At 39.1% G+C, this 13,475-nt stretch overlaps 1 pseudogene; it reads right to left on the reverse strand.

Moving 5' to 3' along the window:
* Positions 1–8,922: 8,922 nt before the first annotated feature.
* LOC127210501 (RAB7A-interacting MON1-CCZ1 complex subunit 1-like) lies at positions 8,923–11,625 on the reverse strand (annotated as a pseudogene).
* Between the last annotated feature and the right edge of the window lie 1,850 nt (positions 11,626–13,475).

Here is a 13,475-nt window from a genome sequence, read left to right on the forward strand (position 1 = left end):
AATTAAAATAAAATATCAATAATAAACAACAGCAAAAGGAAAAAAGAAAGAGAGTAAGCTTGAGGATAGGCTATTGAAGACAGATTACATACCTTCTATTAAAAACATGAACTGGAGAGATGGCTCAGCGCTTAAGAGAGCTGCCTGCTCTTCCAACAGTTCTGAGTTCAATTCCCAGCAACCACATGGTGGCTCACAACCATCTGTAATGTTATCTGATGCTCCCCTCTGGCCTACAGTTGTATATGCTGTCAGAGCACTGTATACATAATAAATAAATAATTAAAAAAATAAAAACCTTTGAAACACTGATTATGATGATCCCATGTTACTTTTTTTTTCTCATCAGGGGTATAGATAAATGTACATCTGTTTGTCTCTTACCTCTTAAGGGTAAGAAAAAACTTTAAGTATACCATTAGTCATACTCCAAAATATACCTGCCTCCATGATTAACATGAGCTGAGGGATTCTTTTGCTTCCTCTAAAAAATCCAGCTTCAAAGTTTTAGGAAAACCGAGACTATATTAAGCTTTTAAGAAGATCCCTAACATCCGGGAACAGTGTAGGCCTCAAACCAGACCCATGACTCGTAGCAATGAACATTTGAAACATATGTGGACAAAAGGCTACTGCGTGATACACTACAGCTTCTGTGACAAAAAAAAAAAAAAAAAAAAAAAAAAAAAAAAATCCCTAATAATCAGAACCAATATTAAGATTTTTAAGAGGATCCCTAAAAATCAATCAATCAATACCAAGTATTTGCCAAAATGATTCAAAGTCAGATGTCTTGAAGTCAGTAGATTAAAAAAAAGGTGGGAGGAGGATATTGTGGGGGTTATCTCTGTGATGGGGGATGCCCCAACAGTTTATGGAGGTGATCTTAGCCTCCTTAGTAATGGGAGATATGGAGGCTGAAGTGACTACTTCCTGTAGCCACATGGGTCTTCCAGTGGAGGGAGGGGACACCAATCACCCATAAAACCCACAACCCAGATTTTGATCTCTGCCTAAGAGAAGCGTGAGGATAAGAAAGTCATTAGTTGATTTTTGTCACCTTGTGGAAGAGTGGGAGGAAGGATTTCAGGAGCTAGAAGGGTCACGGACATTACAGGAACACCTGCAGAGTTAACTAAACTGGCCCATGGGGACATACAGAGATGAATCACCAGCCACAGAGCATGCATAGGCTGGGCCTCGATCCCCTACACATATGTGGCAGACGTACAGCTTTGTCAACATGTGGGTCCCCTAACAACTGAAGTAGGGGCTGTCTCAGATTCTGTTGTCTGCCTTTGGATCCCTTACCCCTGGCTGGGCTGCCTTGTCATCCCTCAGTGGGAGAGGCTGCGCTTAGTCCTGCTGTGACTTCAGGTGCCAGGGTGGGTTAGAACCCTTTTCTTGTGGGCCTCTTGCTTTCTGTGGGCCTCTTACTTTCTGGGCAAGAGAGAGGGGATTGGGGGAGAGGCTGTGATGGTGAGACTGAGAGGAGTGGAGGGAGGGCACTGGGATCGTGCTATAAAGTGACTGAACAAACAAACAAATGAATAAATGTGGAAAAAACCACTAGGTACCTCCCCTCATATTAAGACTGGAGGAGCCAACCCAGTGAGAGGAAAAGGATCCCAAAACAGTGCAAAAGGGTCCGAGACAGCACCTGCTCCCACTGTTAGAAGTCTCACCAGAGCACCAAGCTAAAAATCCATTATATACAGAGGACCTGAGTCAGATACATGCATAATCAGAATTTTTAAAGGGCATTTATTATATTATTTAATTCATACAAGATTCATATGTGTCAAGTCCAACTGTACCACTTTGGCTAAGGATGAAAATAACAAGGAGACACTTAATTAACTCCACCACCAGATCTTTCTGTAAGCAAATGGCAGACTTTGATTTGATTTGACTGCAAGTCCTATTGTGTTAAATATTTTAAAGTTGTATTGTAAAAATTTAACCAATAAATAACACAAGGTATAATAGGAGAAACTCCAGGTTATGCCCAGGTCTTGGCAAAAGAAATAATAAAAGTGAAGTGATATGAATTTCTGTTAAGAGTCTAGAGGGGAATATGCTAGCTCAATAGCAATTTTATTCACTGAATCCCATAATAATGACCTTTAGATACACACACACACACACACATATGTATTAAACACGATATATAAAGAGCATTTGAAATAATTTAGAACACAAGATTACCCCTTAGATGACCTCCTTAAGTAAGTGTCCATCAGTATCATATCTGAATAAATACTGAAATATTATAAGATATCCTTTGGGCTTGTCAAATATCTGAGCTTTGATCATCTGACAATCACAATCATAGAATAAAGTGTTCAGTTCCAAAAAGTATGTTTTATAATTCTTGCATCTTTCAAATATTGTTTATTAATGTAAGATTCCATAATTGCAATAGTTACTACTTAAAAACTCGGAACCAACATATCTACCGAAGAAATACCGACAGATTTAGCTTACCTTTAAATCCTGAGAGCTTTATTTTTCCCAGAAAGAAAATCAGAGCCAAAAAGTCCTTAAAAGGATGGTGCCCCTGGGTAGCATGCAACTTAATATGAAAAAGAAGTTAAGGTGTTAGCTTAGGAAATGTTGAAAGATGTTCATTTCCCTGAGGTCACTTCTCTGTTTACTTTCCTGAAATGTCTCCTGTGTATAAATTCCTCATTGGGGACAATTACAGAGCCATAAAAACAACTCGATGCTTTGTGCATTGATATCAGTCACTCTTAGTCAATTATTTACTGACTAGTGGACTATGGTCTTTCCAACCTAGAGTGAAACACTCCCTGCTTCTTCACTCCTGTCCCCTTATACCTGCTTCCTTTCTCTCAGAGAAGGGGAAGGTTCCCAAGGGCATCAAACTACCTTGGCATATCAAGTGGGACTAGATGCATCTTTTTCTATTGAGACTAGGCAAGGCTAGTTAGGGGAAAGGGATCCACAGGCAGGCCACAGAGTCAGAGACAGCCCCTGCTCCTGTTGTTAGAGGTGAAAGCAACTTTTTTTCCCCACTAAGCATCATTTGAACTTAGTTGCAAAGGCTCTTTTAGAATTATGCTTGTCAATTTTTAGAGAACAAGACTAAGTTGCTCTTTGAAACAAAGATATGCTAACATCCCAGGGATAATAGGACCAGGGAGATAGTCTAGTGGTAAACAAAACAAAAAATAAAAGCAGTACAGGAAAAAAAAACTGCTGCTTTTCCACACCACTCAGATTCACTAACTAGCACCCATGTGGAAGGTCAAAAATTCTGTAACTGTTGTCCAGGGGATCCAATGCCCTCTCTGGCCTCTGTAGCCTCAGACACACACTTTGTACACAGACATACATGTAGACAAAACCCACCATACGTATTTCACATATGTGTATATACAATAAGCACTCATGTAATGGAAGAAGATTTGTGAAGATCAAAAAGAATTGAACCATTTAAAAAATTACAAATCCTCTTTGGTATCTGGAAATGTAGATATTACATGACAGTATTAAGGGACTTTAAAGGAATATCCACACTTGATCTTAAGTTAGAGATGCAATGATTTTAACTTCACGATAGCTAATAAATACCAATAGCTGATGTATTTACATTTCATTTTTCTTGTTTTTTATTTCTCTTTTTACATATACATTTATGTTATTACACATATATACATTAAACTGTCTATAGCAAGAAGAACCATGAAAAAATCAGGAATTACATAAATGTTATATTCATAGTGTTTTGGCTATTTGTATTTGCCAACCTTAAAGAAAACATCTTTCCTATCTTAGTGCACCTAAAATTCTGAATGTAAATTAATATCTATCATATCTCATTTTATCAGCTTGGTTGCCGAGTACAAATAGCTGAACACTATGTGGCTAGAGCCACACTGTTAAGGGAGCTCACTAGGCATGTGGGCCATCTAGGAGGTGATCTGGTTTTACAAGATCTTGTATCATGATGCACCCCGAAACTGCTTCCAGCCTTTGACATGCTGGAACCATTGATTTGAGGTATTTTAGTGGGTATGAGAGATTTCTGGAGATGATCCGGTATTTGCAAGGTCTGAATCGTGATATACCCCAGAATTGCTTCCAACCTTGTCAATTGTGCACTGCTGCATCTCTGTAAAATCTGGCATTTAAAGCTAGGCACGGTGGTGCATGCCTTTATCCCAGCACCCAGAGAGGCAGAGGCAGGTGGATCATTGTGAGACCAGGGCCAGCTTGGTCTACAAAGCAATCCTGGGACAGCCAAAATTACCCAGACAAACTCTGTCTCGAAAAACTAAAAGTAAATACATCTGGCATTGGTGTGAACTGTTACATTCTGGGTATTGACCAGCTCTGAGTGAGCAAACTTCTTCTAGGATTTTGTTGAAGATGTACTGTTTGTTATTCAGATGAATTAGTTCCTGATTATGAATTTCCCGATTTGGTTCACATGGTTTCAAAAGTTAAATTGTTTTAGATCTCCTAAAACAATTTTAGAGAGTGTATGGCTGCAATAAATTCTTTTGTGGACCTCGAGATGCCTCACTAGGAACAGCTTGTAGTAGATGTGTGGCTTCAGATAAACCTCCACTCCAGATACCACCACAAATCCTGGCATTTCACTGTAAATATAGGCAAATTTGTTTAAACTTCCCACGAGCCTAAGGTGGAATGAAACTACCTAGAGAAATCTGAATTTACTCTGTTTCTTATTTCTTATTTCCCTGTAGACATCCCAACTTGTCCTGGCATGGATCAGGACCATTGAAGGAGTAGAATTTGCTCTGCATTTCTTTTCTTGGTTTCCCTTGCCCTTTCTCTTTCACGGGGAACATGCTCTTGCCTTGGCAGTTGTGGTGCCCCCGAGATGTCACCTTTCCATGGATTGTCTTAGAGGGGCACGGGAGGCCTGGAACAGCGTCTGTGTTTTGTTCCTCTTTCCTAGGAACTTCTACAATGAAAACAACAGGCTTTCGTTGTCGATCACAACTATTTCAGAGTAGAACATTGACTCTAAGCTAGTGTTGCTTTTAAGCTATTGCCAATTGGAATGGTGAAATTTATTTAAATGTTTATAGAAATGAATATACAATAAAATGTTCCCAGGGACAAAACTGATGAATTAGTAGAATGTGTGCCTGTGACATATGAATGTGTGACACATAAATGAATATCACCACACGGACAGCATACAAAAACAAAAATGGAAAACCATATGACATCCATTATACATGGCACAAAAAATATGGGTCTGTTGAAGCATAATAACTGGGTGGATTTTTTTCAAAATTACCCATACTCTGACAATACTAGATGTAAAAAGAAAGTACATAGCCTCCCTTTTTTTCTTTTCTTTTTTTGGGGGGTGGCAGAAATATGGTTTTACTTTCTTAATCATATGTTCCAAAACACTGTAGTTGAAAAATGTCACTAAAAGTTGCAAAAACAAAACTGCTAAATACCAGCATAAGCACATAATGAATGCTCTTACTTCTGGCTACATTAAGGTTATGTTGATATAATACTTCTACAATATATTTCATATATTAAAAAGAACTCCGGGTAAGTAATTCAGGAGAACTATGGGCTCCTGTAGCAGATGACACATCCTCATGGGATTACAAATATGGCCCTGGAAAGACAGACCAAGGAGACAAGCAATCTAAAATAGCCATGTTAATAGTGGTGGTGTTTTTAAAACATTGTGAAGATAATTCTGAGAATGCTTCAGACACAGTTCACATTAACCAAACATCAGAATACTGAGTACAAGACTGTAAAGCTAGGACTGGAGTTTATGGTGGCCTTCCAGTCGTGACTCTCACCTCACTCGCCTCACTGTAAGCAAAGGATAAGGGAATGCCATGATATGTGCCTTAACATAAAAAAAAAAAAAAGGCACAGTAGGCAGAAAGCTGATACACACAGCAAGAAACAGGCTATGAAATCAAGTCCTAAAGCCTGCTCCACAACAGAAAATTCATACTGAGTAAAGAATGATAAATGGCTAAGGATTGTGAAAAGTGCAGATAATGCAAACTGAAGTTAAGTTGATTTTCACTAGAAGTAGGAAAACAAAAACTACTACATGCCAGCATGAATATATAATGCGTTCATTAATTGGGACTATATAAAGTACTTCTTAATATAATATTTCCATACTATGTTACCTCATGTTGTGTTTAAAATGAATAGGGAAGTAATACCAAAGAAACTACAGAGTTTTGGCTACTGTGGGCAGATGTAGCAACCTTATAGAAGACAGAGAAGGGAACTGAAAGGTAGAAAGAAAGCCACCTGAAAGGAATAAAAAGCCCAAGGCTGTTAGGCGGTACGTATCACCCATGTCCAAGTCACCTTAGTCCTTTACACCTGCTTAACGCTTTATAGTGTATTGGCATACTGTATTCTTCTTCCACTACACTCCCATAATAGGAGAGTGTTTACAATGCTATAACCTCAGTGCCTAGGACAAAACGTGGCATGCAGTAGGCACACAATAGCTGTTTAAAGACTCTATAATAGATTTCCTTACTGTCTTTAGGTGGAGTATTTGGTATTTTGAGATTACTTCACTCTAAATAAAACAATTTACTCATCAAGGTTAAATGAACAAAAGAAAATGCATCTTGTTTTATTATAATACCATAGTAGAAAGAACTGCAACTACTATGGTCTGAAAATTGTTCTCCAATTGTTTTGGGGGAGAGGGAGTAAAGTGTACATGTACCAACCAGTGAGCAAAACAAGGTTATAGAAGCAAAAATGGAAGCTCTCAGCTTCTGAAGATAGAGTCTTATCTTCTTAGATTTAGTCCAAGTAACATTTTACTCTTCTGAGGGAAATATATACACTACTGTTATGGAGGGCATGGCAGTTTCCTCTCTCATAATCTAGAATTTCTGTGAAAGAACAGGGATAGAGGTGACTAATGTTTAGGTGCAGTCACAGGAAGTACTGGAGTGTGAAAATGTCACTAGGACACAAGTATAGTGCATCAGAAGACATACAGACCATCACAGAGTGACAAGATTTCAGGTAGGGAGAAAAATGGTGAGCAAGACTGTAAGCTTTCAATGCTGCTAAAGGCAAAACATATGTAAAGTTCATCACACGCAAAGATGTACCCTAAAAGCACCTGAACTAGTGACAGACTCACCTACATTGATTTTTACCTTCATTTTTTGAGGAACCATGCAGTTTTTGTCTTAACCAAACTATGAAAAGAGTTTATAGGATGGATAAGTAAATAGTTTAAGTATTATTAGTAATTCATGGCAAAATACATAAGATTCAGTTTTTAAAGATCGTTTGTTGTTTACCTTACTGGAAATGAAATTTTAATGTTAGACCTACAGAATATGGCATTAAAGCTGTTTTTATTACTCAAAACATTCTTTGAAAACAAGACAGGCTACCTCCTGGGACACCCAGCCTACTTCAGAGAAGATGGTGGGCATCAAAGAACCTCCTATGGAAATGGCTTCAAATATGGCAAACCAGCCACTGGGCAAAATGTCCTCATTTCTGCCACAGACAGAATTCTGCCTAAAAGGGGGCAAGCTTGGATGCAGGCAGAGTTGGCAGCCAAACTCTGCCAAGACAGGGTAAGCAGGTCCTTAGTAGTTCCCTGTGGGCTAGTATGCAGATATAAGTGAGTATATACCATTTGAGTCTTTGTGCTTCTGGGTTAACTCACTCATTATGATCATTTCTAGTTCAATCCACTTGTGTACAAATTTTGGGAATTCCTTGTATTTCATAGCTGCGTAGTATTCCATAATGTATATGTACCACAGTTTCTTTATCCATTCTTCTACTGAGGGACACTTAGACTGTTTCCATGTTCTGGCTATTATGAATGAGGCTGCTATGAACATGGATGAGCAAATTTTCATGTTGTGTGCTAGAGCATCTTCTGGGTATATTCCAAGGAGTGGAATAGGTGGGTCTTGAGGAAGCCCTATTCCCATTTTTCCGAGATAGCACCAGATAGATTTCCAAAGTGGCTGTACTAGTTTGTATTCCCACCAGCAATTTGGGCCCAGGGGTCACGCTCAAACTAAGGCACCAGCCAAGGACAATACAGGCAGTAAATTTTAAACCCCGACCCAGATCTAGCCAATGGTCAGAACCTTCTCCACAGTTGAGTGGAGAGTAGGATATGACTTTCTCACGTACTCTGGTGCCTCACATTGGACCATGTCCCCTGGAGGGGGAGATCTGGTGGCACTCAGAGGAAGGACAGCAGGTTACCAAGAAGAGACTTGATAACCTATGAGCATATACAAGGGGAGGTAATCCCCCTCAGGAACAGTCATAGGGGAGGGGAATAAGGGGAAAATGGGGGGGGGGAGGGAAGAATGGGAGGATACAAGGGATGGGATAAACACTGAGATGTAACAAGAATACATTTATAAAAACAATTTATAATAAAAAATATATTAGTCATAATCTTTTAATTGCCTATATTTTTATCCATAGTATATATTTGAAACAAGGAGAAAACCTGATTTTTATCTCTGAAGTATGCACACTTCAAAATAAGGAGATTTTTTTGTTGCATATAGTTTACTGCAATGAAAATACAACCTAAAATATTAAATAAACAACTATCACTCTACATTGGGTTCCTCTTTTCCAGTGGCAGGATTATATGGAGTTCAAGTTCAGTTAGAATGACAATATGTGCATTTTAGAATTAAAGAATGCTTTCTTCACAGGTTTAAGACGATGCAATGAAAGGTGACAGCAGTAGAGAAGAGTGGCCACCTCGGGCATCTTTACGTAATGTAATATTCTCGAGATCAGTGTAGTTCATCTCCTTTTCTGAAACCCTCCTTTCCATTCCAGGGATCTCCTTTTGATTTTTGAGGACTGGGTGATCACCTAGGTACAACGCTGCCAGAAGAAGCCTCAGAAATGCATTGCATTTATTGTGTCCCACTCCTGCTCCTTCAAGGGTCCTTCACACACTGACACATGCTTCTTCAAATATCTTTTTCTCCTACGTCTCGGCAATCCAAGGGCTCTTTGTGTGTGGTGCAGCTTGCTCCGAAGATGTCGATGTTGACCTCATGATGCTCTGACTGTAGATCTGGGCAGTGCTTCAACCCCTAGTAGCACATTTCTCCACTGTACATCATAACCAGCACATGGTGTCACTAAATATTCCTGTTCTCGGTAGTTTAGCTGTGTCTAGGTCTTAGAAAGAAATACCTTCATTTAGCTGGATAGGGTATCGATAACTTAGCATCTACAGCAAGTGATTGATCCCATCAACAAGGTACTTCAGAAGCAAATTATATTTTCCCAGGAGCCACACCCTTCTCTTAGTCAGAGAATGACCGTGCATATATACCGGGGCCCCTCATCTCCAAGAGAGGCATTGCTGGAGGTCATCCTCAAGCAACTCACCAGCTTGGGATGCATATTGTTTTCTTTAACTAAAATTCCTGGTCTGAAAGAACAGTCAACAGCTCTTTTACTTTCTGAGGAGAACAGTCTTCAGGAAAATCCTCATCTACTAGACTGTTCTCCTCAAAATTTGTTGTGTCCAATATGGCCCTGTGTGTATAGTTTCAAAAGATCTGATGGATTTGAACCTTTCTAGTTTTCTCATATAAGAGGGGAATAATAGGAAAATGGGGGGGGGGAGGAATGGGAGAATACAAGGGATGGGATAAGCATTGAGATGTAACAAGAATAAATTAATTTAAAAAAAAAGAAAAAAAAAGAGCTTCAATTTTTTAAAGTATTTTTGGCATATACACTTGTATTATTATACATAAATTAAAATGAACTACATAAAGAACCATGAAACAATCAGGGATTATGTAAATGTTACATTCCTGGTGTCTTGGTTAATTGTATTTTGCAACCTTGCAGAAAATGTCTTTCCTGTCTTGGTGAGTCTAAAATCCTGAACAAAAATCAGTATCGATCATATTTCATCTCTGTCAAGTTAAAACGTCTATCTAGGTCTAAAAACATCTTAACCCCTAAACAATTAAGCTTAACTGTAAGCTAAACTATCTGGTCTGCAACTCCATCAGAGACTTGAGAAGTTATAAAATTAATTACCTGAGTGAACTGGAAGTGCAGATTGACAGCTTTCAAAATGAGAAAATGACAGAGACAGTTTACTGCCTCAGCAGTCACCCAAAATTCTCTATAACATTCGAGTCTCATCTTCAGCCTTCGGCCCAATATATCTGACAGACATATTTGTGAGGCAGGAACTATTGAAGACTTGCTTACTCTGTTTTGGCAGAGTTTGGCCATGGACTATGCCTGCATCCAAGATTGCCCATTTTTAGGCAGAATTCTGTCTGTGGCAGAAATTAGGGTGTTTTTCCCAGTGGCTGATTTGCCAAATTTAAAGCCATTTCCATAAGGTTATTTTTAATTTATTGGTACAAAATTTTGTATATTGGTGCAAAATTATTTTAATTATGATACATTGGTATAGGTTTCAAATTTAAGATTACTGTCCACACCCTATCACTATATATATATATCCACATATATATTTGCATATTCTAATATGAGGTATTGAACCCATACAACTCAATTATAATACAAAGTTTACTTCCTATATCTTGAAAGTGCAATTGCAGACTGTTTAGGACTATTAAATAATACAAGCTAATTGCTAGTTAATCAAATCGTGGTCATGTCATTTACTGGTCTATTTTTATCACAAGAATGGTATATATTCCCTTATAACAGGACACTTGCCCAGGGGGCATGTCCCATGAATGTCTACACTTAGCAGGAAAGTGGGACAGAGGGGAGGACATCCTATTGGGTCTCTAGGTGAAAGAAGCATGGGAGAATGGAAAAAGAGAAGGATCCAGAGGGTCCCAGAAAGCTACAAGAATAACATTATGAATGGCAGATCTGAGCCCAGGGGTCCTGCTCAAACTATGGCACCAGCCAAGGACAATACGTGCAGGAAACTTTGAACCCCTACCCAGATCTGCCCAAAGGACAGGACTTCCTTCTCAGTTTGTGACTTTCACACGAACTTTAGTGCCCCATATTTGACCATGTGCCCTGGATGGGGAGACCTGGTGGCACTCAGAGGAAGGATAGCAGGCTACCAAGAAGAGACTTGATACCCTATGAGCATATACAGGGGAGGAGGACCCCCTCAGTCACATTCATAGGGGAGGAGAGTAAGGGGAAAATGGGAGAAAGGGAGGAATGGGAGGATACAAGGGATGGGATAACAACAGAGATGTAATCTGAATAAATTAATAAAAATATTTTAAAAAGAATATACATCCTAGGTTTAATAGATAGATCAATAAGGTAACATACAGAAGATGGCGTTTAAAGATGCTTTTAATATTTTTAAGATTATTTGAAAAAAAGGTTAACTCCTGGCAACACCCAGCCTACCTCAAGAAGATGACAAGCATCAAAAAGTTTCATTTTTTATAGAGCTGCAGAAACCTGAATTAAAAAGTGATTGTCTTTCCCTGCAGCTTTGCTAAGGTGCTGTATATGGGCATGAGCCAATTCCCCAAGCTCTTCGACCGGCCTCACCACACTGGACACTACAGACTCTATGGCTATCTCGGGCCCATATCTTTTCTTACACATTGAGTACATGTGTAACATTAAGGAGTGAATCTTGATGTTGCCATGCACAGGAATATCAAATGAGTCAAACCTAAGGGATATTAGAGACCTTATGGTAAACACCCATATGGTAAACTCTACAAGAATTACATGAAAGAAAAAAAAAAAACCACCAGGTTCCAAGTATGGCAGAGGGTTAAGAGAGATATCGGAAGCACTGGAAATTTGGAGCCCAGTTATTCTTTCAGAGCATCAAAAGCAGCCAGTGGCTCAGATTACCAAGGCCTACAGAGAAATAGGAATAGACGCATGAGTTGAGTCTATAAATGTTACCAAATATTTCTGTCACAGCAAGCCTGGAGTTAGTGGCTCCACAACGTAACATGCACAGGGAATAACCATATGTTTTTGCAGATGTGTGGAATCTGAGATCCTTAGATTCATCAGCAGAATTGACTAGGAGTTCTTCCTGAAATTTTCATAAAGAGCAATCACTAAGCCTGGCAATGGTGGCGCACGACTTCCATCCCAGCACTTGGGAGGCAGAGGCAGGCAGACTACTGTGAGTTCAGGACAGCCTGGCCAACAGAATAAATTCCAGGATGGCCAGAACTACACAGAAAAATCCTGTCTCGAAAAACAAAAAACAAACAAGCAAGTAAACAAACAAAAAAATCACTAATGGAGACTTTGAAATTTAGCATTTTACCTCGGAATATTTGTCACTAAAAATTTGCCTTAAATTTTCTTTCTTCAGTTTAACTTTGGCCTTAAGACTGAGATTTGAAACAAAATTATTGAATAATTCATTTAAAATAAATTTTAATTTCAAGACAATACAAGTGATAGCAATGTAAGGATTTTATGTATAATTAGGGACCTGTAGAATTGGCTGTTACTAAAGATAAATGTTTATGACTTGATAGTCACAGATTCACCCTCTCATTGGTTGATCAATTATTTTAGAATTTACTATGCACAGGTGGCAATTCCATGTGCTTGGCTTATGACAGTGACTAAGAGCAAATTGCCCACATTCACATAATTTAATTTTATTTGAGATGAGGACAAACTGAAAATAAATGTCCTAACCTTTCCCACCTGTTTGATCAAGCTGAAGTCTGACTGACTTGTATTTTACTGTCACAGTTTGAATCACTGTAATTGGTTAGGGTTTCCTAGGGAGATTTGCCTACTCTCTGCAAATACCTCCCTACACAATAGTGAGTGGATACTGCAGCCCCAAAGGGAGGATATATCCCTCACCCACCCTCCTTCCAGCTTCAGGAATCACTGGGAACAGTATGAATGTAGAAGACAGAGGTGGTCAGTGACTACAAGGAAGCATTAAATTCTTCCACAGAAGGAGGGGCTACAAATATGATCTTATGTAAGTTGTGACAACATGCAAAAACAAGCAGCCTTGCACTTGGCACGAGTCCAAGCCAGACCAACTTCTAGCACAGAGATGGAATTGGGCACATATACCACCCCAAGCCTTGGAGACATTGGCAATTGCTAGCTGCTGGTAGAATAAGCTATAGTTTTCTCCTAGAGGGTAGCCCCAGTAATTTGACCATGCTACCGTGAGAAAGCATACACCTAAGTCTATCTGGGAAGCACAAATTGGTCTTGAAGGGTTTCAAAGGAAAATGACAGATTACAAAGCTGTGTGCTTAAGGAAGGGAGGTGGATCTGGGAACAACTGGGGGAGGCAGTTGAGTAGGATCCAAACACACTCAAAGAAACTCTCAAACAACTACTATGAGCCTTGGTGCTTTGTTTTTCGTGATCCATCACTATCAAGCCCTATCATTCCCAGAGATACTGGGGTGGTTCAACATACATAAAACAATACATGGACTATGTTTATACTGTAT

The sequence above is a fragment of the Acomys russatus genome, chromosome 28 (genome assembly GCF_903995435.1).
Source record: "Acomys russatus chromosome 28, mAcoRus1.1, whole genome shotgun sequence".
NCBI classification, from domain to species: Eukaryota; Metazoa; Chordata; class Mammalia; order Rodentia; family Muridae; genus Acomys; species Acomys russatus.